This window comes from Coptis chinensis, chromosome 5, assembly GCF_015680905.1.
Source record: "Coptis chinensis isolate HL-2020 chromosome 5, ASM1568090v1, whole genome shotgun sequence".
Lineage (NCBI taxonomy): Eukaryota > Viridiplantae > Streptophyta > Magnoliopsida > Ranunculales > Ranunculaceae > Coptis > Coptis chinensis.
In genome coordinates this window covers 74,854,967-74,882,946 of record NC_141460.1, presented here as the reverse complement: position 1 = coordinate 74,882,946, position 27,980 = coordinate 74,854,967, and the positions used below count along the sequence as shown (strand labels likewise).

The 27,980-nt window shown below is 36.4% G+C and overlaps 1 long non-coding RNA gene and 1 pseudogene across 2 annotated transcripts; both read right to left on the bottom strand.

The window, feature by feature from the left end:
* Window positions 1-370: 370 nt before the first annotated feature.
* Window positions 371-1,087, bottom strand: LOC147498888 (uncharacterized). The gene is made up of 3 exons (XR_015195633.1): window positions 859-1,087; window positions 715-778; window positions 371-627 (listed from the first exon to the last, which is right to left on the bottom strand). It is a non-coding gene; the product is annotated as an uncharacterized LOC147498888 (long non-coding RNA).
* A 3,510-nt stretch (window positions 1,088-4,597) lies between these two features.
* On the bottom strand, window positions 4,598-18,054 carry LOC147498887 (cyanidin 3-O-glucoside 7-O-glucosyltransferase (acyl-glucose)-like; annotated as a pseudogene). Its single transcript, XR_015196971.1, has 12 exons — window positions 17,685-18,054; window positions 17,510-17,573; window positions 17,327-17,384; window positions 8,142-8,217; window positions 7,715-7,786; window positions 6,592-6,679; window positions 6,246-6,507; window positions 5,910-6,025; window positions 5,467-5,690; window positions 5,245-5,376; window positions 4,914-5,004; window positions 4,598-4,820 (listed from the first exon to the last, which is right to left on the bottom strand). The product of XR_015196971.1 is annotated as a cyanidin 3-O-glucoside 7-O-glucosyltransferase (acyl-glucose)-like (transcript).
* Window positions 18,055-27,980: the final 9,926 nt, after the last annotated feature.

Sequence of the window (27,980 nt, the reverse complement as noted above, 5' to 3'; positions counted from 1 at the left end):
TTGTCACATTTCTTAGAAACTGAAAACGAGATTGGAAAGAGTCACTTAAAACTTGATCTCCTACAGGATAACACACAATTGGAGAGAAGCTAATTTCAGTGCAGACTCGACAGCAAAGCATGGTGCGACTTTGGATATAGATGTATCGAAATGGAGTACATCACGACCATCTTTTATACCCAAAATCGAGAGTCTAGATCAGGTGTACTTTAGATTTAGCTAGAGTAGGCTCACTTCTTTTGTTTTATGGTGGGAACATATCATGTAGACGCTGTCTCATTGTGCAACTTTATATTTATATTAATATTCACATTTTGCATGAAAAAAAAAGATACCGCGTGTTGAAGATGGCTGGCTTCTACTCCCTGATATTAAAATAACAACGAGTGACAACAACTAAACGATGCACTATAACGAGGAGGTAACAACGAGTGACAACAACTATTTTTTTTTTCGATAATGAACGAGTGACAACAACTAAAACTATCTAGAAGTAAATAATAGAAATATAACACAATAACGATGCACCATTCCCTTGTGGGAACCAGAAGATCAAGATAAATAGTACCTTGTATTTATGGTACCCATCAGAAGCTATATCTCCTGTACTCTTATCCGGCATTAATCCTTCACGCATTCATAATAAAATGTTTAGATATCGATCCTCTGTAACTTCGTTCATGTAAAATTAAACTAACCTTCATTTATGGTTACCCTTATGAGTGTAGATGTCCCATATACTAGGTGTCCTTCCATCTTCTGCTACAGCTCCTTCAACCTGCATGTAAATGTATACTTGTAGTCAACAAAAGTGAGAATATATGCCACTTTCTTAACTTCAACGGAAATACCAAATACCTGATAAGCTGCAGTGCCAGCACCAAACACAAAGTTCGAAGGAAATTCATCTCTGCTGAAATTGGGATTGGTTTGTGCTAACCCAATTACTGCCATTTGAATTAGTAGAAGGAAAAAGAGATTCATCATCATTTTTTTATTTTTGTTTATATAATCTTCGACTAACTTCACACTCACTCGGCCTCTCAATTAAGTTATATCTTAAGTGCAACACCACTTGAAAAGTGGAGGGAAAGACGTTTATTTTTGGAAGAATAAGTGGAGGGAAAGAAATTCACTGGTGTGCTAGCAGTGCAAGTGCCTTTTGAAGATAATACAACATTTTCCTAAGAATGCAGGACACTTGGCATTAGATTAAGATAATATGCACTGCCAGAATTGTTAATGTAATAGTGACAGTTTCCTTATCTACAAGATTATCCAAATTCCAATATGCTTATATCAGACAAGTGGTATGTGAGTTCTATCCTTGCCAAATCCACTTTGCAATTTAATTGGTTCCAGAAAAATTTGGTCATCTGCAAGTTGGATATAATCTTCAACAGTATCCTGCTGAGGATAAAATTTCGGAGACTATAAGCAAACATAGTTTCTGTTATCTCGATCAGATCGGGCGTGAAGCTCTCATGCTCTACCCGTAATTTTAGCTTATAGCCAACACACCAAAAATCTAGCCAGTTACAAAAGGCGGTATATAAAATGTTCTTAAATTTTTTGCTTCAGCAACTACTCCTGTATCGATATTTTTCAAAATTTTTGTTTTAGGCTATCGACATTTTACTCAAGATAGCATTTTGTACTTCAAATGTAACCTAAAAACATTTTAGGGATTACACTTCACATTTCACAAGCACCCTGCACTTAAAGGTTGCATGCAACTTCTTGGTGTACAAAGTTCTCCCAGTTATTGAAAGGACTATGTTTGTATTTACTAAATCCTATAACTGTGATAACTTTAGCCCTGCCATAAATCCAATTAAAGATATCAGACTTCAGAATTTTTTTCATTTAATATAAGCAAGTGCCATGCATGTTCCAAATGCAAAAGTTGTACAAGAATAACATGGGAAGGACGACGTACTAAAATGCACATATAGATGTTGGAAAATACCATTTTCCTACATGATAACCACATGCCATTACTACTACAGAGAAATGCATCATTCATATATTTGATACTTCGATTGTGAAGCGGAAAAACATATTCAAAAAGTTGATCCAAGATATGGAAAAAGATCGAAGAGGAAGTGTGTGGAAACTCGAAATTTTATGGAAAACGACCTTCTTAAAGTTGAAAATGCTTCTTACCAGTTTCTGAAGAAATATAGTCACTGGAGAAGGTTCAAAATATCTGAAGAAGTATAGTCACTGGAGAAGGTTTAAAATAGTGGTGTACGTATGTGTGCTAAACACATTAGAATATAACAGGGGTGATTATTCTGAATTCTAAATGACATTGATTTGTCAAAACTCAAAATTAAAACTGCTTATCTCAGCCTCACGGTAGTATTATAAGTATCAATCTCTTTTCCAATTAGTATATTTCTTGTGTGGTCTTTAAAGATCCATTCACATAATTAAAGTACTAAACGGATAAACTTGTAAACTGTTTATTGCTGTTTGCCCAGAAAAAGAAAGGAAAATGGACAGATAATTTTGTTTCTGGCACTAAATCAGAAATTTAAGTGGTTACCATCATAAGTGTAGACATCCCAGATACCAGGAGTCCTTCCATCTTCTGCTACAGTTCCTTCAACTTGCACATCTACACTTGAATTTACCAACACCCTATTATGAAAAATTTCATGTTTTATCTGTATAGATGCTAAGGAACCTCTAAAGTACTCTTTTATTCATATCTCTCAATATAGTTCCGGCCAGTACTTCATATTTTCTCAATGCATTGGTAACGTTTAAATGCACTCAAAGGGTCCACCTTACTACCTTAGTACCTTAGCATTCCATGATTCGATCAATGTATAGTACTGCTAACCCGATAAGCTGAAGTGCCATAGCACCAAAAACAAACTTGGATGGGAACTCATGTCTGCTAAAATTGGAGTTGAGTTGGCTCAACCCAAGTGCTAAAAAAATAGAAGAATTTGAGAAGAGAGACCCTTCATTTTGTTAATAAAATTCGCAAGTTTTAGAATAGAAGTGTAGAACTGTCAATTTTCAACTCACAACTACCTTTCACACTTCCACATCTCAAGTTGCATTGAAGAATTGGCTGGTTTAACTGTGACAGTTGCATTGAAGAATTTGCAAGCTGCCAAAATATAGTTCTCTCCCGAGAGACTTGGTTTTTACTCACATGATCTGTTTCTCAGGTTCCCCCATACTTCCATTATCATTTGCAAACAAAGGGTCAAAATGGTTTGGTACCCAATTTAATTTGGTATACGATTACTCAGTAGGATACGATGTGCTACTTTGCCTCATACTATAAAGGACAAAAATACTACAAATGGCAATATACTATGTGACATTTACCAATTGGAATAATATACTATTTTTTGGACCAATTTAGTCAATGCACTATCTCAATTAGGTCAATTAGACTCCCGGAGTGATGATGTGTCAGGTGAAGTTTGACATGGAGTCATGGATTACACGTGGAGCGACAAAAATACTACAAAGGGCAATGTACTATACGCTGTTTACCAATTGGAACAATATACTATATTTTGGACCAATTTAGGCAATGCACTATCTCAATTGGGTCAATTGACACAACGTCTCTAATTCCGGCCAATTTAGACTCACTACTAACACATAAAAAATTACTTCTTTTTATCTAAATCCATTGTAATTATAACTTCTTAAAAGACACTGTAAAAATATGGTGGAAAAACACATGCAGGAAGTATATATATACGTGTTTAATTTCTATATGTTCATTAGAAGAAAAAATATATATCTTGAAAAAAATGATATATAGATGAACTTATTATATATGGGGGTTGAGAACCTACACACTAGCAAATACTATGAAAACATTCCAAATATTCTTTCACAAAAAACTACATAAGGACTCTTAACACCATTATTTGCATCTTAAGTTTAGTTCACTTAGCCTTTTTTAAATATTATGCATTCCTCTGAGTTAGTATTACTTGTGTTTACCTCCTAAGCATATAACTAAAGACATTGTGGAACACCACCAAATCAGAAGTAACACAACTCTTAAAGACTTAAACAATGTAAACGTTGTCACTTGTGTTAAACAATGTAAACGTTGTGTCAATTGTCCCAATTGAGATAGTGTATTGCCTAAATTGGTCCAAAAAATAGTATATTGTTCAAATTGGTAAACAGCGCATAGTACATTGTCATTTGTAGTATTTTTATCTACTATAAAGTGGTAGTATAAGTAATTACAATGCAAAAGTGTGTGAATTGGATTCAGCATTGACAATTCACATATTTCTCCTAAATATAGATATCTTTCCCAAGTTATTGATGTATTGTAGCTGTTCAAATTCATAGCACAGTACTGCTTTTCTGTTAGAAAATGTAAATCTGAACACATAGAACAAGGTTTTCAGACCATTAACTTATATAGGAGAAAAAGACGCCCAATGGGCTCAATGTGAGAGCCTGGGAAGATAAGGAAACTACTGTGCAAAATGAGATATTTTAATTAGATCACTTCGATCATTCTGTGTGTTCTTCATGAATATGCCATTCTTCTTGATGAAATTGGAATACCATTGAGCTGATAATTTGGGCCGTCTCTTTAAGTCCTTCTCCTCAAAGTCAACATGAACAAGCCCGTATCGTGTTTGGTATTCTTCTTTATGAAATTGGAATACCATTGAGCTGATAATTTGGGCCGTCTCTTTAAGTCCTTCTCCTCAAAGTCAACATGAACAAGCCCGTATCGTGTTTGGTATCCACTCAGAATCTCAAAAACGTCTAGGAATGACCAGACGAAGTACCCTCTGGCGTTTGATCCACTCCTGCAGAAAGTGAGAACATATATATATATATATATATAAAGGAGAAGCTTTGCACTGTTACACTTGATGGTTAAGAAAACAGAGAAACTGCACCTTATTGCATCAAGAATGCCTCCCATGTAGCCATTTACGTAGTGGATCCTGCCAGTATCGTTAAGTGTCTCATTGTGGGATCCCCCAAATCCTGGCAGGGTTCATGAGTATTAGGAAGAAACTATCATAACTTGCTTTGGTCATATCTATCATAAATTCTCAAAATTTGAGCAAATACATCTGAAGGCCAACTTTTAAATCCAGCAGGGGCTATTGGATTCTCTTCATGTAGGGTACCAATCTATGCATTACCCATAAATTACTATCTGAGCTTTTCAAATATGTTTTAAATATCTTCATTAACAGATAAAATGTGGAGTGGACGACAAACCATTTTCTTGAATATAGACAGGTGGATTGCCATAGTAGTCCTTGAAATACAAGAGCACGCTCTGCAAACCAGACGGATTATAAAGTGTAGAACTTGCTGCAAAAGGACCTGGAGGCGTGTCATCCTTTGTAACTGCAATGCATCATGAGAAGTTTGAGTAAGTTTTACAATTTCTTTATCAGTCAAACTCACATAAGCTTCCAGTTTAAGGGAGGAACGGACGTGAAAATTTGACATTCATATCACTATTGAAGTCTCCACGGCCGGTCTTTGGAGTAGTCTGAGGTATATCTTGTATGTAAGCTGTGTAGTAGTGGTTCAGCCCAATGAAGTCGAATGACCCTTTCACTAGTTCGGATTCACGTTTCGTAAATGATGGAATTCTTGATCCAACATTCTTCTTCATGATTTTGGGATAATCTCCAAACACCAGAGGATTGAGGGCCCTGTAATCAACTTCTATAATATAATTTCAAAGATATAAACCGATTGTTGTTTCAGTTTTCTATACATAATATATTCATGCTATACATATAAGCTTATGCTTTCGGCATCTATTGCAGTGAACAATCACATGACATGTAGAAATAAAGATCCCTGTGTTTGAACGTTGGCATAATGGATATGTAACCTAAGATGGCTAGATGTGCTTATATTATTCTTACCAACCGGTATAGAAATCCGTGGCTCTTTGGGTTGCTTCCATATCTGCATTTGAGTTTGTCATAGGTGTACACCAGAAAGCATACACACTCAAGCCTATCAAACCTTTCTGTTTTGCCTGCATCATGACTCCCATAAGTAATTGATATATGATCACAATATTAAAATTTTGTGTTTGATTAAGAGCCATATAAGTAGGAGGTAAGTTGGTTTATTGACTTTATTCATAATTTCAACAAACCCTATGCATCTTAACCACCCCTTCCCTTCCATTACAATTTACATTTATCAATTGTTTGCCTAAGATTTTATATATAAGCAATGACAAAACAACTCACTTGGTACTTCTCCCTGTACACGAAAACAATAGATGCATGTGCTAGCAAGACATGGTGCATTGCTATGTATGGTTAAACAGATGAGTTTCCTGCTGTGCAGTTGAAGAGACCTCCTGGATGTGATGAACATTGCCGTGGAGCTGTTTGTCCACTGTTGTAGGATCCAAGGCACATTATATTTGGTTCATTGACGGTAGTCCAATGAGCGACCCGGTCACCAAATTCTCTAAAGCACACATCTGCAAAAGCTGTGAAATCCTCACTGTTACAAAACAAAGAAAAACATGCTTAGATTCATATAGAGAAAATATTTGCATTTACAAGGAGGGAGGGAGGGAGGGAATACATAAACTTTGGGCTCAGCCATCCTGCATATTCTTCTTCAAGTATTTGAGGGTGATCTAAATGATATAAGGTAACGTGTGGTTGAATCCCTACACTTCATACATAAAAAGTTAGACAAAGAAAGAGATAGATCATACTAAGGTGCAGATTAATGTGTATTTCAGAAAATAATCATCTTAAGGTACATCTTTAGTCCTTAACCATAATTAGTAAGAAATAGATATTATCTTTTAAATTTATTTCCCTTTTAACGGACTGATACTTGTTTACTCAAGAACCCCCCCAAAACCTTGTATTACATGAATGTGAATGTTCTTGAGTTGAGAACAATTAGTCCTCAAATAATGCAGTCATAATATTCTAAAGGTTTTACTAAACACTGTAATAAGTCAAATCTACATGAGCAATTAATAATTTGATCTTGGAAACTCTGCACATATTGGGATTGCAGAACAAAATGAGGACAGCTACAAGAGAAGTTGAGTGCTACTGGACAGCACCGGCCACCTCACAACTTCATCAAAGTTAATACTGATGGTTGTGCTCAAGGCAGGCGCAGCTGGGTGGGGAACTATGTTCAGAATTCACACTGGAGAGGTGGTTGGAACCTTGATAGGTTGGCTAGGGGTGACTACCAACTATGTGGCCGAATCAAAAGCAATTGGGGAAGGAGTAAAGAAGGCCATTGAACTTGGCTGGACGCAGATTTAGGTGGAATCAGATTCCACATTGGCAGTACAAGCCTTTCAGAAAAATCAAGTGCATTGGTTGGTCAAGGCGGTTTGGGGGAGAGTAAGAACCAAAGTTAACATCAAGATTACTAGCACCTGGATAGAAGTTAACTTTGGAGCAGATGTGTGCGCCAAGAAGGGAGTTGTGCTACCAAATGGAGCTGTGCTACTAAACCTCCCTTTGTAGCAAGAGTTGAGAATCAGTACCTTACATACTGCAGATTTATTTCTTAAGCATTGTAAAGTTGAAGAGACTACACAAGGTTCTCACATGGTGTAAACATATATTTTTTCTTGCTATTAATACAATTACCCTTTAGCAAAAAAAAACTGCCACTTTCATAGATAAAGTATATAAAATAATTCTTCTTCGATGTGTTTTTGGTAGCATACCATTGCTGACCAGCTCGTCAATGAGACCATTGTAATATTGAAGGCCTTTCGGATTAATCGCTCCCCTTCCATTTATATTAAACAATGTGCCTCAGGATAATAGGAGAGTCACAATTGAACATATAACTTATACACTGCCATAACAATAGCGAATTAATGAGGATTGCTACTAATCAATTCACTTATAAAGTCTACCTATTCATACCATAAAACATGTTACCTCTTAGAATGCTGGTTCCATATGTATAGCTTACATTATGAAATTATGTGCTTAGGATATATAAGTATATTAGCCATAAGCGGCACTGAGAGTTTGAGACAACTCTTGAAAATGGATGGTTAATTATCATATTTCGTAGAAAGTACCAACTAAACAGCCAAGAAAAGAATAATAATGTGTGGTTGTGTAACAATGAGTAGTACATACATGAAAGCAACCTTGACCATGAGATGGAGAATCTGTAGGCTTCAAGTCCTATATCACTCATGATCTTCACATCCTCCTACAATGCATACAAAAGAAAATAATAATATATATATGTGTGATGATTTTTCCTAATCTAGAAACACAAGTATTTTGTTGATGATCAAAAAACAACTAGAAATATTGAATCGAGAAGAAGAAGAGATCTATAAGATAATGAGTTGAGCCACGTTCTTTAATGGCTGCCTACGTATCCTGTGAATAGGAATCAAACTCAAAACGTAGTTCAGATATTCTATTTATAAGAATAGATTCAGTTTCCCATAACTACTTGTGAGATATATAAGTAATTACTGTTTAACTAAGGGATATTTAGAATTTGGTCCTAACCATACTTGGTTTATTAGGGTTTGGTCCAGAAAAGGTTGAATATTAGGGTTTAGTCCTAGTTTTGGTTTTTGACCGCCAGTCAACTGAGTTGACTGTGGTCAATCAGCTTGTATTTTTGAAATGGCAATAATACCCTCGCGTGTAATATCACGTGAATAACTAAAGTTGCCGTTGGAATCTCACTGAAATTGACTTGCCACGTGTCACAAATCTAGCTAACAAATAAATCAACGGCCAAAACAATAGATCCGTTGGTGGTCCTCTCTATAAGAGAAAACCAATCGACCATTTCATCCTTTGCAAATCTCACCGAAGGAAGGAAATATGGGAGCCTCACAAGACTTTTGTTGCGCCACAGTACACTTTTTCTACCTCTTCACCTTCAAAATTCAAAATTCTAATGGTGACAAGTAGGACTAAGCTCTAATTTTTCAAATAACAATGGGGGCCAAGTCCTAAAAGATGGCCTTATTTATGTATCAAAGTCTAACTTGTATATAATCTTGGTTTTCACAGATATGTCACCTATATGTTACCAAGAAGACCACACACATTTCGTAAGTGTCCATACCTAAAAAAAGAGATGCAATATGGAAAACTGTAGAGGCATTATGGATTTGCACAAGTCCAAGATAAATCGGCAAAGTACTTGAGTTATGGCTCTGCTTTGTGATTGGGTTGGATGTTTCAATAAGGTTCAACTAACTACTGGCGATAACCGTTCCTCTACGCCCATCGAGAAGGAGGTCACACTTGTCATTAATTGTGATGTTTGTGGGCATGAGTGTTGTTAAGCGTTGTGGGGTACCCATAGGGTTTGTTGTGTCTTTGTCATTTTGTATTTTGAAGGAAGCATGTCCGGTAGTAGGATACTATGTCGGTTTGTCTACATTTTGTTGCAGACGCGTTTGCATTGCAGACCGTGGTGTCACATGTACATTTTGTTGTAGATGTTTTAATGTTTTTCTAGTGTTTTTAATGTTTTTAATGTTGTTCTTCCAATGTTGTTGTTCTTTCTAGAGATATTTGAGTCCATGTCCCAGTCTTTGTTATTTGTTGCTTAATGTTTGTTAATCTACTTATCCGATCTATTATTGTTGTTGGTACTCCAAATAGCATAACATTGAGAAATTTCAAACAAAACATAGCAGAGGACATTAAACTGACAAATTTCATACCAAAATATAGCATTATAAATCAAAAAGTACATCTAATCCCAAAATAGCATTACAAATCCAAAAGTACATCTAATCCCAAAATAGCATTACAAATCCAAAAGTACACCAGACCAATAGCATAAGTACCAAAATGTAACTAAAACTAAAAACTAAATGATAAAGAGTTTGTTTTCACAACAACATTCGGTCTTGGATTTGCTTTCACTATGTCCTCCACTAAGTGGCTCTACAAACTCTCTCGACTTAAATTCATTGGAGGTGTTGAAGGTGTTGGTACATTGTCATCTCCAAACATCAGCCTATATAAAACCCCTTTGTCCTCACTCCTCATTGCCGGTGTTGGTCCTCTTGGCCTTCTACTTCCTCCTCTGGATTCTTCATCTTGTGGTGGTGGTGCTGCTGTTGTTGCTTCCTGTTGAACTTCTGCTGCTGGTGCTCTTCCTCCTCTTGGCCTTGTGCTCCTTGCTCTAACTCCTCCTCCTTCCTCGGTGCTTGCTGCTTTTTAGGTTCAACTTCAAGCTCTTGGTGCTCTTCCTCCTCTTGGCCTTGTGCTCCTTGCTCTAACCCCTCCTTCTAGTGCTGTAGGCTGCTTCAAGTTCAACTTCTGCTGCTGGTGTTCTTCCTCCTCTTGGCCTTGTGCTCCTTGCTCTAACTCCTCCTTCAGCTACTTGTGGTGTTTCATGTTCCACTTGTTGTTCTTGTTGTAGTGGAGCACTCTTTCTTTTCCTCCCTCTCTTATTGGCTTCTTCAGGTGGAACATGTTGCTTTGGTGGTTGTTGTTCAGATGGTTGTTGTTCAGATGCTGGTTCAGTATGGTCTTGTCCACCTTCAACTAAATCATTACTCATTAGTTAACTACCATTACTAACTTTAAATACTCATTTGTTAACAATGAAAAGTTACCTTGGCCTTTACCCTTCCCTCTTTGCCATGAACTCCTTTCTTTCTTGCGTCACAAGTCAAGGTATTGTGACCGTGTGTGTTCCACACTTTATGCATTTTCTATGAGTCTTAAGTGGTTCATCTTCACTCCTAATTCTCTGTTTTTTGGCCTTCCAAACCCTAGTGTGTGTTCAGGAGGTAGAACCAATTCTGATGGGCTTTCCCAGTATAGAGTAAGCAATAAGTTATCAAGTGGACTTACTATATAAGTAAAGCAAGTGGACTTTCCTGTATAAGTAACTAATAAGTTATAGGGAGTTATGAAAGTTCCCTACTAGTATAGACTTACTATTTCTGGCCACCCTCAATATTATCAAGTGGATAAAGATAATTTGCATAAGTTGCTCAAATGCCTCCACACTAAAATATGGACTTTAATACATACGTAAAAAAAAATGGACTTAATTAATAACAAAACAAAACAAATTAAAACAATATGCAATGAAGTAAATCACTTAAGGGAACCCCATTACTTAATTACCTTGCCCATGGGGCCTCCTTTGGTCTAAGGACTGCAAATAAAGATGTACACAAGGCACTCGACATTTGCCACTCAATGCAAGAGCATTGAAGTTTGCCAATATCAACATTGTACTTAGTCCCAGCTTGGTGTTGATTGCTAAGTATTCAACATCTGATACACCCTTTATCTCATACCAATTGTATCTCAACTCTCTCTTTTTTATCATGAACAACACATTTGGTACAACTTCACCAGGCATCAATGACAATGCCAATTCCCTTCTATCATAGACCATTTGCAGCAAATTTAGGTTGTACTTATCCATAAAATGAACCAATGGTTTATCTCTGATGCGCAATATCCAGGAATTGAAGCTTTCACTGAAATTATTGGTTAACTCATCACACTTTGATGTCCAGTCAAAGTGTGCCCTAGCCCAACAACTCCTTGGCTCGATTGTCTAACCAATCCAAAGCTTTTACTGTTTGTTTTGTTGATAACACCCAATATCTTTATCAGTTCTTGTTGTTTATATGCCTTAGCTGCACCCCAAGCTAGATTCTCCCATAATTCACCGCCAAAATTCTTTTTGAAGTTCTTATACATATGTCCTAAGCAATACACGGAAGAAAACCAACATATACATATTATCATTATGACTGGAAATAAACAACATATACAAACAAAATGGCTTATTATGCATATACAACATATACATATACAAAAACAACATATACATATACAAAAAAACAACATCACCTATTAGGCATTACCTGTGATTTGAATCTGGAAAGTACTCATCAACAGCACTTATTAATCCTTTTTGTCTGTCACTGATGAAGGTAAGCTTGTCTTTATGCATGTCAAGAAATGGCTTCATCTCACATAAGAACTGCCTCCATGTATCCCCATTCTCCCCTTTGCATATGAAAAAACCAAGAGGGACAATCCCATTCATGGCATCCAGAATCCAATAGCAGTTAAACAACACCCACCATACTTGCCTTTGAGAAAACAGCCATCCATACCAACAATTGGTCTACACCCATTCAACCATCCATCAAGTGATGACTTGTACGCAACAACAACACCAATGAAACTATGATTCTTTTCATTCACAAAATGTTTGGCAAGGCTACCAGGGTTTGACTTTATAATCTGCCTACACATCTCTGGGACTAGTCTATAACCCTCCTCATAATTGCCATTGATCACTTCAAGCATCAATGTCCTAGCATTCCAACTAATCCAATATGATATGCTAACTCCATACTGAAAAAACATCTCTGCTTGTATATCCTTAGGTCTATAATCTGGATGCTCTCTCATCTTATTTTCAAGTGCTTGAGCCACCCATGGTGCTCTAGCCTGTGTAAACTTGTTCTTCACACTAGCTTCACATGTATGTTCATCATTATAGTTTCTAAGAACAAAAGTGTGCATGTCTTTTTCTGGTAAAGAGTAGCAGTTATAGTCCACTCACAACTAGGATCTTTGCATGCCAAAATGTATCTCTCTCTGTCATTTCTCACTTGTTATGTACTAAACTTGTGCTTAATTGCCATTGTCTGGAAGAACTCTCTACAATCCTCTACAGTTGCCCATGTCATTTTAGGCTTCAACTCACACGAGCCAAACCTTTTAGAAGCTTCAACAGGGTCAGAAACCTTAGCCATGTCCTCAATCTCGAAAACATTTGTTGTTCCCATGGACCAATTTCCCAAAACAGTGCCTTGTAATTCTTCTTCTAAATTGTGAACTTCTTCATCAACCATCATTGGATCAATATCATTATCTAACTCATTCTCAGAGTAATCACTACCTGTAGGACAATACTCTTCATCACTATCTTCTTCAATGCTATCATACCCTACATCCAAACAAGTACCAAAAAAACTGCCCAAAATATTGACCATACCGATACAAAGGCTCTTCAAGATCCCTTTTTATCATGATTCAAATCCTCTAACACATCAACACTTTCAAAGATGAGTACCATTATGATTCAAATCCTCTAACATATCAACAACTTCACCATGACTACCATTAGGATTCAATTCCTCTAACACATCAATAACTTCAACATGAGTACCATCAGGTTCATTCAATTCTTCCAGAAACTCATTAATATTCTAAGTACAGAAACCATCATCAACAGGATCTAATTGAGACAAGTGCACATCATTCCCAGATGGCTGAACACCATTGTGCCCCTCAACCACATTCTCAGTCACCTCCTCTCTTGCTTGTGGCTCACTACTTTCTTCATCATCAGAAATGTCAAAGACCAATGGCTCTCCATTGGGACCTACAAGTGGTTTAGTTTTCAGTATGTTAAGCCTGTTGGACTTTCTTATAGGTGTCATTGGTTTTGTTTTGAGTGGGAACTGGTTTAGGTTTTGAGTGGAAACCGGTTTAGGTTTTTGAGTGGGAACCGGATTAGGTTTTGAGTGGGAACCGGTTTAGGTTTTTAGTGGGAACCGGGTTTAGGTTTTTGAGTGGGAACTGATTAGGTTTTTGAGTGGGAACTTCAATGGGAACCGGATCAATCTAGGTGATCTTCTAACACTTTCAGTGACTTGTAAAGGTTTCTTGGGTGTTGTGGGCAGTGTTGGGGTGGAGTCAAGAGGTGAGGGAGAGTTATGGCGAAAGATCTGCCGAGTCAAGTGGTGGGGAGAGTTATAGCGATGATGTTGAAGTCAAGTGGTGGGGAGAGTTATGAGCAGGTTGGTGGAGGTGGGAGGACAAATAGGTGGTATTGTTTAAGTGTAAGCTTACCCCACATATCCATCGATGTTTGTCTTCTGTTATGCTACATAACTTCCCTTCAATCAAACTTGCAATCTCAAACTTAACTCCTTCACCAACCAATTTCTGCAAATCCTTTCGCAAATCTAGCAGAAATATCTCATCCCCATCATATTTCACACACTCTCTCTTACCACCCTTGTATTGACTAGCTTTTATCTTCCCAGGAATAGTTCTCCCCCACTTACCACCATAATGTATCACAAATTCCTTTACACCTAGCAAAGGATTGGCCATTCTTCCTCCTCATCCACAAACATACAAACAAACAACATATAGGATAAATCAGTTAATAAGAAACAATTCAAACAAGGGGACCCTTCTCACAATTACATTCAATCAATTTAATGCAAGACAAATATAAACTTGCAAATATAGATCATTCAAATGCATATAATTTCAAACATTTACAATATATCCATCCCAAATGTTATTACTTCCTAATTTCAAACATTTACAACATATTCCAAATGTTATTACTTCCTAACAAAGGATCAGACTCTCGGACAAAACAAGAAAAAAAGACCCCAAATTGCGCATGTCCACATATAGAGTTAAGTACTTGTAATTACTTCCTAATATAATCATAGTCCAACTGAATAGTTAAAAATTAGGTTTTAGTCCATGTTTTCTAAAGTGTACGGCAATAGACTAAGCCATGCACCATGCAATACAACAAACCACCATTTTAATTCACGCTTTACTGAAAATTAACAATAACAGTATAAGAAGCATAATGAGAAAGCCACCATTTTTCCAACAGATCAAGCTAACACTTTCATGTTTATCATACAACTTTATATAAAAATTATATTTTTACTAAGATTAACATAAAAAACTAACCTTTAAGCAACAACCTTCAATTTTATGACGACAACAGATGATGATGACCTTAAATCAACGATTATGACCTCACAACAACTTCAAAACCATAAAACAACGACGATCATCAACAGTACACTAGATGAAAATCATTAAAAAAAAACGATCAACAACTCCAATGGAGGTTCTTCATATTTCGTGGTTAGAGAAGAAGAGGGCCGGGTTTGGTCGTTGGGTTTGTATGCCGATTGTTAAACTTGGTGTTTTCACACATGAGAGCTAGGGTTTCGTGAGAGAGAAGTCGAGAGAGAGAGAGAGAGAGTGATCATCATTTCCTCCTTATTTCACCTCGTCTCAGATTTCACATCCAAAACAAAAATCTCATTTGTATTCTCGAGATGCGCAAATTTCAGATCTGACGGCCACATTGAAAGTCGAAGTCAGATGTCGACACGTGTCGAATTAATTTGATTAAATAGAAGCACACGTAATATTACACGCGAGGGTATTATTGCCATTTCGAAAATACAAGCTGATTGACCACAGTCAACTAAGTTGACTGGCGGTCAAAAACCAAAACTAGGACTAAACCCTAATATTCAACCTTTTCTGGACCAAACCCTAATAAACCAAGTATGGTTAGGACCAAAGTCTAAAAAGCCCTTTAACTAATAAACAATCTCTTATGAAGTCTTATCGAGACTCTTCTAGAAGCTCATGTTTCCTAAGTCAATAAGTCTCTTTTATTGACTTAAACAACAAAGAAACATGTTCAGGTTCGGATTGAGAGTTAGAGTTCCGAACCAAACAGTTCCAGATTTGGAGTTCTTAGTCAGAAAGTGGTTCTCCGAACCTACTACTCCAACAAGTTCCGAACCTCCAGTTCTCCGAGCCTACTACTTTAACCAATTCAAACCTCCTCTTCTTATTTCACTTCCGAATTAGAAAGCGAAGTTAGTCGGACTTGGACTTAAAATGTGTTCTTGTACTTTTACCCACACTAAGACAATACCCGAAATGCTAAAAGATGTTGTCAACGGTCACATATTTATTTGCTAAAATATGTACACACAATATATATCGAATCAATGAATCAACACTTGAAAATTGCTTCCATATCCCACCGCACCCACCACCACAAGTCAACAAAGGTCAATCCAACCGTATCGTGATAATACAAGCATACATAATATATTGTTCAGAATCAATTCCCAAGTACTATATTGAAAATGCTGAAATTGAAAGTGTAAGACAATTCCCAAGAATTAAGAAAATAGAGTTGGAAAGTTATTTGTTAAGTAGGCTCCGTAAGATCGAGTAAATGTTGAGTTCAAAAATGATATTTTATATTTGTTGGATTTTAGTTATCATTTATCGACTAAAATACTATAAAGGGCAATGTACTATGTGCAGTTAACCAATTGAACAATGTACTATTTTTGGACCAATTTATATAATGCACTATCTCAATTTGAGCAATTGACATAATGACTATAATTCAGCCAAATTAGATTGCCGGAGTGATGACGGTCGTGAAAAACACCCTAAATTGAAATTGACAAGAAATTCAAGATCACTTCAATATCAATTGAAGTATGTTTTCACATTTTCATTGTATTCACATCTTATTTTATCTCTATTTACAATTTTGTGTTTTAATTTATAATTTTTTTAATTTAAGGTTTTTTCTTCACCTGACACGTCATCACTCCGACAATCTAATTTGGCCTGAATTACAGTCGTTATGTCAATTGCTCAAATTGAGATAGTACATTGCATAAATTGGTCCAAAAAATAGTACATTGTTTCAATTGGTAAACTTCAAATAGTACATTGCCCTTTTTAGTGTTTTAGTCTTTATCAGTACTTACTAGGTAGCAAGTGTGTGACATATTTGCTTAGTAAATCATTGAGTTAATCAACACCATTATTGAAAAGATTGCACATAAGTCAATCATTTAAAAAGGTCATTAAGTACTAAGAAGTGTTTTGCAAGAATTTTTCAAATTTGCAAATAAATGTACGTTCCTTTTGGAGGGGGATTCAATTATGTACCACGCACGGAAGAATAAAATAGAGGTGTTTTAATTTGTTCCACAAAACTCAAAAAATGATTCTATCTAATTAAAATTTGCAATATGATTGTTGTTGGATATTGTGAACCTGAAATCTAATAGTCCCACATGGGAGAAGAAATTAGTTCATCGTGGGTTGATAAAGTAGGAAGATCACTAACTAGTACCGAGACATTTTCGATAAAACCTCACACCCATGGCTAAAATGTAGCCCAAACCCAATGGGTGTGTCCGTGTCCTATCAAATTGTATTAGTTTTTCTCTACAATTGTTGTCAAAACAAGTTTAAAATAATCGAGTAAACGGAGGGAACGATCTTGGCAGCTCTCTCTTCTCCTTCTCATTTTTTCTTGGCCCCAATACCCCTTTCTTTTCACCCATCTCTCTCTCTCCTCGCATCACCCAACTCTCTCCCCCAGCGCCCCACTCCCCACGCCACGCAAAGATACTAGTAACTGGTCGGTGTGAATCACAGCACCTTGTAGGGGACAAGCAAATTAAGATCAGTACCTTGTATTTGTGGTATCCGCCGTAGCTTATGTCTGCGTTGCTTTATCCGGCATATATCCTGATACATTCATGACCATGAATCCCATAAACACCATCAGCATCATTACTAGTTTACTATTACCCAAAAAAGAAAAGGAAGTAAAAATTTTACATAATCATCGATCAACTTATTAGTGGCATTACCCTTATGAGTGTGGATGTCCCATATACTAGGTGTCCTTCCATCTTCTGCTACAGCTCCTTCAATCTGCAAACATATGTGGTGTTGTATATACTTAGATCGTCCACATACATGACCACATTCATTCCATTTGTTAGAAAACTCAAAATAGATCTTTACTTCACAAAGTATACCAACCTGATAGGCCGAAGTGCCAGCACCAAATACAAAGTTGGATGGGAAGTCATCTCTGCTGAACTTAGGAGTGGTTTGGCCTATCCCAACTTCTGCTACCACTAGAGTTAAAAGAAGACGAAGGAAAAGAGAAGTGGAACTCATTGTTCCGGCCATATCAAAGTGCAACACTTGTACTTTCAACGACATATATTTTCTCGATCAACTGATATATTTATTATATCGCTTGAGTACTCATATCCCGGTGTTACACTATAATTTCCCTCCCTTTAATTATTGGACGTCTTGTGTCTTATTAAAGGCAGAGGACAGTCTCTGTATTAAAACAGAGGACAACCTCTCCCCTCGAAAGTTTGTTTGGTGCATTGAAACTTTCAATAGTTGACTACTTCGGTGCGCGAGATGTATCCTGCGCAAGAATTGAGGGCCGTGGATCACTACTCTGTGATGCAATACACACGCACCCCCTTTGTGATGAGTGGCCGAGATGTGAGGGCGTACCCTACATCTCGCGCACAGGAGATTTAGCCTTTTTTTAAAACTAATTTAAATGCTTAAGAAAACTTTATTCAACACATCCAACCGCAAACTTTTCTCATCTTGCACAGGCTACTTGAGGCATCTGTCGCCATTACACTCGCTTTCTGCCCGTAGAACGTTCTGTTTTTCGTCTATTGATTTTGTTGTTTTACGTGGCTTTCTATATATATATATATGGTATCTACGAACACGCATACCAATATCTTTGGACTTTTATAGTCTGATTTGTTTTTTTTCTTTGGCTCGTGTTGTAATCACTTTCAGGGTCTACAGTGCCACCATACAAAGGTTGTTGCACCCTCAATACCATTCCCAATGCAAGCGGCTTTGATAAGCAGTTTGTTACCTTCACATAGGACTATTTTCCTTCATAGCTATTTTGTTGGTGTAAGTACTTTCCGTTTTACATTACAAGAGTATGTGTCCACATGGCAGGACGCCTTATTTCAGTTCGCTCCACAACATCGATCGCGCTAACGACTCCAACACCCGTGTCATCATCATCGCTAGCTATGACCATGCATGGAAAGATATCAACTAAAGACAATCTTTGGAGCTCAATCAATGCCTTAATAAAAAAAACATTATCTTTGTAACAACACATTAATGGTGAATCATCAAGATAAAGACACAAGGTGGATCCGAATCCATAACGGTTCAAGCACACATCTATAAATAGAGAGAGATGAACTACGAAGACTTTATTTAAGTTTATCCCGAAACTTGATACGAGGGCAACTCTTATCCCAAGAAGAGTGCAGCCATTCCCTATCCAACAAATCATCGTCAGAAGTCCCAAAATAACCAACATCTACATTGGCCGTCACGGGTTCGCTTTTAAGAAAAGAACATTTTAACCGCTTCTTTCCTCAATCCCACGGCCGGGTCGAAAATCACAATGGATCCCAACCTACAAGTAGTGGCGCACTGCATGAAGACACTCCAAGAAGCCTTCATCACTTTGCAACAAGAAAACCGCATACAATGCGAGAGTAGCCAACTCCAACGCCAATAATGGCACCACGTAAGTCGGGAGCACAACACCGTGGCAACCCTAACCAACACCACCAATCAACGCTTAGGAAGACTTCGCAAAAATTAGAGAAGTCAAACGAAAGAGCCACATCCCAGATTGCTCGTAATATGCTAGAAACGCATAAGGCATCACCATTCATCCGTGATATCGAGACAAACAACCTCCTTCGTGAGTTCATCAAATCAAAGTTCCCGCTTATATGACGCTATTTCATCCCTCAGCGAAAGCACGTAGCTCGCCTACCAAATCCTTGCACTTTTACAAACATCCGCATCACTACCTCAAAGTGCAAACTTTTTCCAAAGAAGTTTAAAGGACGGCTATAAACTAGTTTTTACACAAATTCCCTCCAGATTCGATCAACAACTTCGACGACCTTTTTGGCTCGGAGACATTCGAAGCGAAGTTCGGCCCATAATGTAGCAAGCCCGACCTAGACTCCTTTGTTTCAGCCAAGCAAGCTTATGGCAAAAACAATCCGAGCCTTCCTAGGACGCTTTAAGAAGGACCTCCTCTCGGAGTCGACTCAAAGGATGTTTTGCAATTTTGTGTTCACAAATGCCCTCGACGACCCTACCTAGACGGGTCCTTCATGCCAAATAAGCCAAACACCTCCGAATTCTTATATCACGTGAGTCGATAAATACATCAAGTAATTAAGAGTGGATGGCCAAGCCGCTAAAAGCAAAAGAGGTCCTCGCAGTTAGCAACGAGCCAGACTCTAAGCAAAGTAAGCAATATTCAAACAACAACAACAACAACAACAACAACAACAACAACAACAACAACAACAACAAGAGATCCAACGCCAGTAAACTCTCATACACAAAGAGGGAATTCTCCAACTTCTCCAAGACGCCAAGTCGATCCTAAAGAAGATATATACGGTTGTTTTATTATTGGTGTTCATTTTCACATAGATTTATGGATTAAGTACGACAACATGGCTGTGAACTTTGTGTTTGAGTATTATGTTTATTATTCAAGAAAAAACAATGAGATATTTAATCTATATTGAATGAGCTGCGTTAACCCGATGACTTTATGACGTACTAAGTGAGGAACTCATTGCCTATGTGTTGGAGGAACTATCTAAAAGCTCACTTTCGTGCACTTTAATGGATGAATAATGTTTTAAAGTAAAAAGAGATTAATTTGTGCCGGGATGTGATTAGTTAGAAATAGAAAGAAAAAATAAAATATAATATATGTGTATTCCTTTTGAAATGTGATACACACTTTCTTATATTATTGTATATAGAAAGAACTATTATCATGTGTATATGATGATAATATTGTTTCACCAATAAGACATGCATGTGTAGGTTGTTTTCTTAATGCAGCGTTATTAATAATTAATTAAAATTGTTGTGATAATTGGTAGTCATAAACCATATTGGAATTTATATAGATGATGTCTTAATATAATGATGATCTTACTTCAACAGCAAACAAATTTTTTTATTTTGTCTTATAAGTGTGTTTCGTGCCTATAAATTATGACATGATTGATTAGTATTGTTAAATTAGTTTCACATTGATTTTTTCATCTTCAAGTATTTTTTAAACATGTCTTGGATTTATTGCTCTTAATTAATATATTGAACTTTGTTCATGCCAATATAACTTGTTGTTGGAGATATATTAGAAGTGAGTTTATATTATCCTAAAATTTTAAAATTAGGTGTTATCTGGGTAGCAAGTCTTATTGTAATTGTCATTGTATATGGAGATTAATTTTTGAACATTTTTTTGTTTAAAATAATTAGTAATAATAATAATAACAATGAAGCGTAAGTATTTCTTCTTAAATTGTTTTTTCAGTCTATATAACTTTGATAGATGGATATGAATAATTATTTTTAGAATCGTGTTATATTTTATCCATTTGCATTTATTTATTAGAGCATGACTAAAGTAAATATGAAGTTTTATTGTTTGAGGTTGTAACTATCCGTGACATTTCCATAGATTTCAAATGCATAATAATTAGTGTAATTCATTAGTTCTCTATAACTTTTGCCAACTTATTAATTTTAGTTTTGTGTGATTAAAATGTGTTAGTGTGTCAAGTTTTCTTACACATTTAGATCCATGGTTTATCATAGTGAGTAGTCATGAAATAAACTACAAATTATATACATTTTGTTATTTCAATTTTCTTATGAAATACATAGTATGTCCGTTGCTAGATTGTCATCCATGATAATAAGAGAACTTGATTTGTTTGTTTAGTAAGAAAAAAAATAGTTTACTAGTAAAAGAAAATAAATTTTGATATATGCATAAGAAGAAATTGAAGTAAAAATTGGATAAGAGTGTTTTAAATGTTATTGACGATGATACATTGGTGTTTAGAGTAGTGATTGTTATTGATTCATATTATTGTTTGTATTTTTAATTAGATGTTTCCCTTCGAATTGACTCATATGAAGCGGAGTACACTTAATTAAAATGCTTGAGATTTTATTGTAGTTTCAATAACATGAGTGATTTTTATTTTAAGTGTATTAGGACACTAATATTCTTTTTGTACATGATAATGGGGAAAAAAAAAAAAAAAAAAAAAAAAATGTTTTATGTTTTAGGGATGAAATTACCTCACATTATTGATTAGTTTAAGTAGTATATTATTTTTCATAGAGGTTGATAGGCGTCAAGAAACTGCATGCTAAAGATAAATGATATATTTATCTGGTGTTTAAGTGACAGTAATAATTTGTTTTAATATAGGCAGTTAAACTATAATAGATTTTGTAGTGGCATGAGGACATATATTCTGGAATTATTTATAAAAAATTAATATCAATGGTATCTTGCTTAAGTTTAATCTCTGTACATTCTTGTGTAGGTTTTAAGTTAATAACCAACATTATTTGTTCGTATAGCTTACTTTACTTCCGAATCTCGGGACGAGATTCTTTTGAGACGTGTATAAATTGTAACGCTCGTATTTGTAATATGTATTTATTTATTTATTAATTTGTTTTATTTAAAATTTCTTGGATTGATTTGGGATATGTGGGCCGATTTACGGCCCGAAGTCCGTGGTTGGGCTTAGGACTTCAAACCCGGATACATATATTCATATTTTTCGAGAGAATAGGGTTTTGGATAAAAATAAAATAAAATGGAATGAGGAGATAAAAACTTGCTTGCTAGAGAGTTGAAGTTTAAACGATTAGGACTATGAGGGATTTGTGGAGCTTTTAATTAAAGTGAGCGAGATATTTTATTAAATTTCTTTTATATAAAAATTCTCGTTATTTGTCGATTTCTTATTTCTTTGGAGAATGGAGTGCGGCTGTGGTTTTGATTCAGTCTTGATTTAGTTTTAGTAATTGTATTCTATTTAGTGTTAACTGCGGTTTATATTCGTGTTTATGGATTGAAGAAAACTCGTCTCTAGGAAAACTTGTCCCGATTCCTTGATAACAAGCGAGTAATCAATCGATTTAGGGACTCTCGTGAAATAGATTGGTAGATCGATGTATAGATTATTGGTGGTCTTAATTTGGTGGAAGCTTATCTTATTACCGTTCATGGCTGCTAAAGCCCTTTAAGAAAGAATCGTCTGTAATTTATTTGAACTGGGATATATTTTGTTTTGGTTGATTTCATGATGCTTGGTGGTTGTTGTGAAGTGTGGGGTATGCGAATTGATGTTTGGTTTGAGTGATTGAGTGATTGAGTGTTGGAGAGGAGTGGGGTTGTTGAAGCTCTATAAATGTGTTAATGGCGTCCAGAGAAATTGCCCAGTAGATTAGATTAGGTAAACTGTTGTTGTTTTGGGTTGGATGATGTTGGGTGAGTGGGGTATATTGAGATTTGTTTGAATGGGGAAGTGAGGAGTAGCTGATCCGGTGGTGGCTGGTGGTGGTGGCGGAGAGGCTACCGGTGAGGGTGAGAGGAAATTGAGTTTTCATGTATTAAAGTCATAAGGTTTTTCATAAGGGGTAAAACCAATGGGATGAAAGTGGATGAGGAGGAGAATTCGTGGTGGCTGGTGGTGGAGGAGAGGCTGCTGGCGAAGGGAGGAAGATGACCTCTCTGTTGGGCCTTGGGCCGGACCTAAGTTGGTTTGTTTGGGTTGGGCCAGTTTAGATTAGTTTCCTTTGGGCCAGTTTGGTTTAAGTAGTTGGGCCAGATTCTATTATTTTGTTTTGGGTCGGAACTGAGTTAGATTGTTTTGTTGGGCCAAAATCTATTCTTTTTTGTTTTTTAGGCTAGTTCGGTTTAAGTTTTTGGGCTAGTTTCATTTCTTTTGTTTGGGCAGTTCTATTTTTTGAAATTTTGGGTCCATAGGACTTAAAAATGGGTCCAATTTGGGTCTTTGAATGTTTAGACTTTTGGGCTTAGGTTTTGGGGCCTTGATTGTGGACTATTGGTATTAATTACGTTACTTTTTATGTTGTAAATTTTATGGACTAATCCAATGGTAGAATGCTATGGAAGCTGGTATAAATTTGGTTGTCATTATCTAAAAAAAGATCTGATGTTGATATTGTGTATTATGGACACTCCGGACTAAAGTGAAATTTTAAGAGACATGATATTCCTAAAACGCTATAAAAAATGTTATCTTGCACGTTTGAAGAAATTTGTGACATTATGTGGAATGCTGAAATTGTTGTTACATTAAATGAGATGATATGTTAGGATATCTATTAAATGCAATATTATTTGGAGAAATAAATGTAAATGCTCCATTATTGTATATGTGAGATGCTACTATGAGGTAGTATAGTATTTGTAGATATTTTCCACGGGATTGTTGCTTAGTGCAATAATATATTGTACGTGAAAGAATGAAAGTTGTTATGAGATGTATTGAGATATTTCTAAATATTATGGCTTAGTGCAATAATGTATTTGGCATGCACGTGATAAAGTGAAATGGTTATGAGATATAAATGTATGACACACCAATAAATTATTTAACGAAAATCCTAGAACCTAGCTACCACAACTCATGTGATTTGGCCATTGTGATGGGTGTATGTGATTTGATTGGCCCTTATGGCATTTTCAGTTGAATCTGAATGGCCCCTTCTAGCGATTCAAGAAATCTAAATGGCCTTTTCCGGGTAGCCGAATAGTGGCTTGATTATTCCGTTAGCAAAATTAGAATGAGACGCTATATTTTATGCGAATAGTGGCGATACTCACATAATGGCTTTCGTGTGAGGGTTACCCGGTATGCAATATCCCGCTTTAGGGTAGCTCACGCACGTGAGTGGTTCATTATGTGAGGGGAGGCATGTGGATGTACATGTTTTGGCGTTAGGAAGGCGATTGTGGTAGCCAGGGAAACTAGGTAAGACATAGAGACGCGGCGTGATTCTAGAGACACTTAAAGAAACTCTAAACAATAATTATGATGATATATCAAAGTGTACGTTAAATCTATAATAAATGATTGATTGTGGTTGTGAAATTGGTTATTGAGATTGTTCTTATTGGTTCATAAGATGATTGGAATTATGTATATGATATGTGTGTTTTATTGTAATTTATGTTGCATTCACAAGGGGGTGTTGCGGATGGGGTGGGTTGGATTGATTATTTATGCAGGTGTGACCCACTCTGTGATCAGGCCTACACCAGTGTAGGTATAGAGTAAGTTTTAGTGTTGTTATTTTATTATTAGATATAGTTGATCTAGTACGGTTTGAAGCTAAGGCGCCTCGGTGGAGGAACTAAATGCCTTGTTATTATTGAATTGGAAGCTAAGACGCCTCAGTGGAGGAACTACCTGCCTTAATTATTGTAATTTAGGAATGTTGTATTAGTCGTTGGAAGTTAAGGTGCCTTGGTGGAGGAACTAATTGCCTTATGGATTGTGTATATATATGTATAAGTATATTTTGTATTTTAGGGCTACTCATACCAGCATTGTTTATAATGCTAACCCGATTTGCATGTTTTCTTATCGGGTGTGTTCATAAAATGAACATAGTTGATAAGTCTTAACAGGATTAGTGTTGAAGAAGGTTGATTGCTGCTTGTGGTTTGTGTGAGCGTCTTATTACAGGATATGTTTTGTTTTCCCTTGAGCTGCAATAGATTTTCAATTGAGACAATGTTGTTTTGTATTTTTCAGTTGTAATTATAATTAAAAAGTTGTTGAAAGGAAATTTGTAATTTAATCATATTTGTGAATTTTTGTAATTAAGAGAACTTTTGTAAACTTAAAAATTTATTGGTTTCAAATTATAGGAATAATTAAATAGATTATGGGTTTTGGAAGTGGAGAGTGCATCACATCTCAAAATCAAAGAGTCGGGAACAATTATTGTTTTCCAATTTTGTCGAAATTCGGGTGTGTGAAGTAGTCGAAGCTAGAGTGGTGGTGGGGAGATCCTCCGCTTTGCGTGCTCTCGACACATTCTTCTATTGGCGAATCCAAGCACCACCAGCTGACCGGTATGCGAGGTGGACTGGCGATCCGGAACATCCACGTAATTTGTAGGTTTTGTTGCTCCCAAGCAAGTATGATCTTGGTAACAAGGATAGGTAGGGGAGCAGTGCTTAAATCTCGACCGTGTGAGCTGGTCCCAAAGAAACGAACAATACATAACCCATTGTTTTTGTATGCGTAAGATCTAAAAATGTGGAGAATTGACTTACCTATATCGGAAGGCTTTGTCATTCCTACCAAGTTCTGGGTTATCCACGTTGTTACTGCCAGTTGGTTCTTCCTCAAGGAGCTCTGCTTCGCACATGTACAACAAGTGGAGTACTGTCCCTCAATAACCGTAGCGGTCATCATGTCGAACATCAAACCATGGAACTCTTGACTTTTCGGAATCTTGTGCCTTGGAGGAATTCCCACTGCTTTCCCAACCACTGCCCTGTTGAGCTCAAACAATCCTTCTCCAACCATCACGGTCGCGCTAGCCTCGTTATCGCAAGCTAAACCGCGACAAAAGGTTTAGATGAGAGAGGGGGAGTATCGGGCAGTAGAGTCTAGCATGAGAGGTTTCCAACCTCTCCTTAGGATCTGTGCCTTGTAGAACACGTCATAAACACCTACATCGAAGAGAGATGAAAAGTTCATCTCAAGTACTATCGTTCGATCAGCAGCCATGAGTGGATGTTTTGTTAAATTGAAGGTTGGGTTGAGAAGGGGTGAAAATTTGCTGGAAGGTGATGGAACAATTTAAATTTGGAGAAAAAAAAGAGGGGGCTGGTTCGGTTTTTGGGTCTGGATTTTGTGGAGGAAGAAAAAGTAAGTCGGGCGGTCGCGTGGTTAGGTTTTATATCCGCATACGACCATCGGATGTTGGGTTTTTAGGGTTTTGAAAATTTGGCCCAAGCCCAAATGAATATCCGAAATACCCAAGTTGTCCTTTCTTGTCTAGTAATTTATAAAACGCGATTCCTCGTCGTTATCGGTCGTAATTAGAAAAAACGATTCGCCTAAATGACCAAAGATGAAAAATCATCTCCAACGGTATATCACATGCTTCTATCCGAGGTTGTATGACACAAAAGATGATGGATAACACGTTGGGATGTGTAGACTACATAAGCTCAAACACGACGGAACTCTACAGAAATAGAGTGTGTCCAACTGGAAAAGCAAGTGTGTACGAATGGCGTGATTATACATAAAGAATGTTACGAGGGCAAAGGAAGGAGGATCTTTATTTTGTATTTACAAACTGAAAGATAAAGACTAATTAATTTTTTGGGAATGAATTTTTGGAGAGTGTAAAAAAAAAAAGGTGTGTCGTTTTAAGTCAGATTCCCAAGACTTATTAAAGTATTTTAAAACTTCGAGTCAATCCCAAGCAGATGGTTGGATTACTCTATTCAACTGCGTTCGGTGGGCAGGTGGTTGACACATGAAAACCTTGAAAACTTAATTTTCACTATGAGGTTGAAGACCGAGGCAAGTTGGTGTTTGACAGTTCGAGCACCAGCCTTCTCTCATAGCGCGTCTCTTACGTGCGTATGAACTTTTACCCAAACCAGGAATGTTTTTTGGTATATGTGTCCATATTTTCAATTGCAGTTCTCTAGGAAGTGTACGATTATAAAAACTGATCCATCTAGTCTGACTAGGTGGAGGGTTTTGTTCTTAAATGTAAGACATTTTTGAAAATTTGTGAAAGTTTTGAGAAAGAGAGGTTGAGAAAGGGAAATATTTTAAGATTTTAAAAGAAGGGGAAATTTTTGAAAGTATGTACAAGGTTGAGTATTTTAACGTCAGATTCTCGACACGAATATAGAGAGGTGGGGGCAAATGATAGAATTAAGCAGAGAATAGTATCACTATGGGTTACACTATTTGTTTAATTCGCGTTTAGAGACGTTTCGTTTTTTTTTTAGTTGGTTTTCCCATGCAAAAGATATCTCTAACCATATAAAGGTTTTGACAAGAAGATAAAATTATACGTGAATCCGGCATCATTTTGGTTACTCTGGAGCATATAATTTTCATTTTTATATCCTCTAGGTTTGAAAACTATGTAGAGATGTTTTAAGATACTCGTACTCAAAAGCCGTGATTCTTAACTCTAATTTTGAAAACAAACCATAATAGGTGATTACGTGATACCGCGAACCGAAGTCATCTTCAAAAATCTAATTTATACAATCCCAAATCATAATTCAAAGAAAATTAATAAATGGATTGAATATGAAGATGTTGATTTAACATTAACAACTTTTTATAATGAAATGCATAAAAACATTGAGACAGGGCATACTAAGAT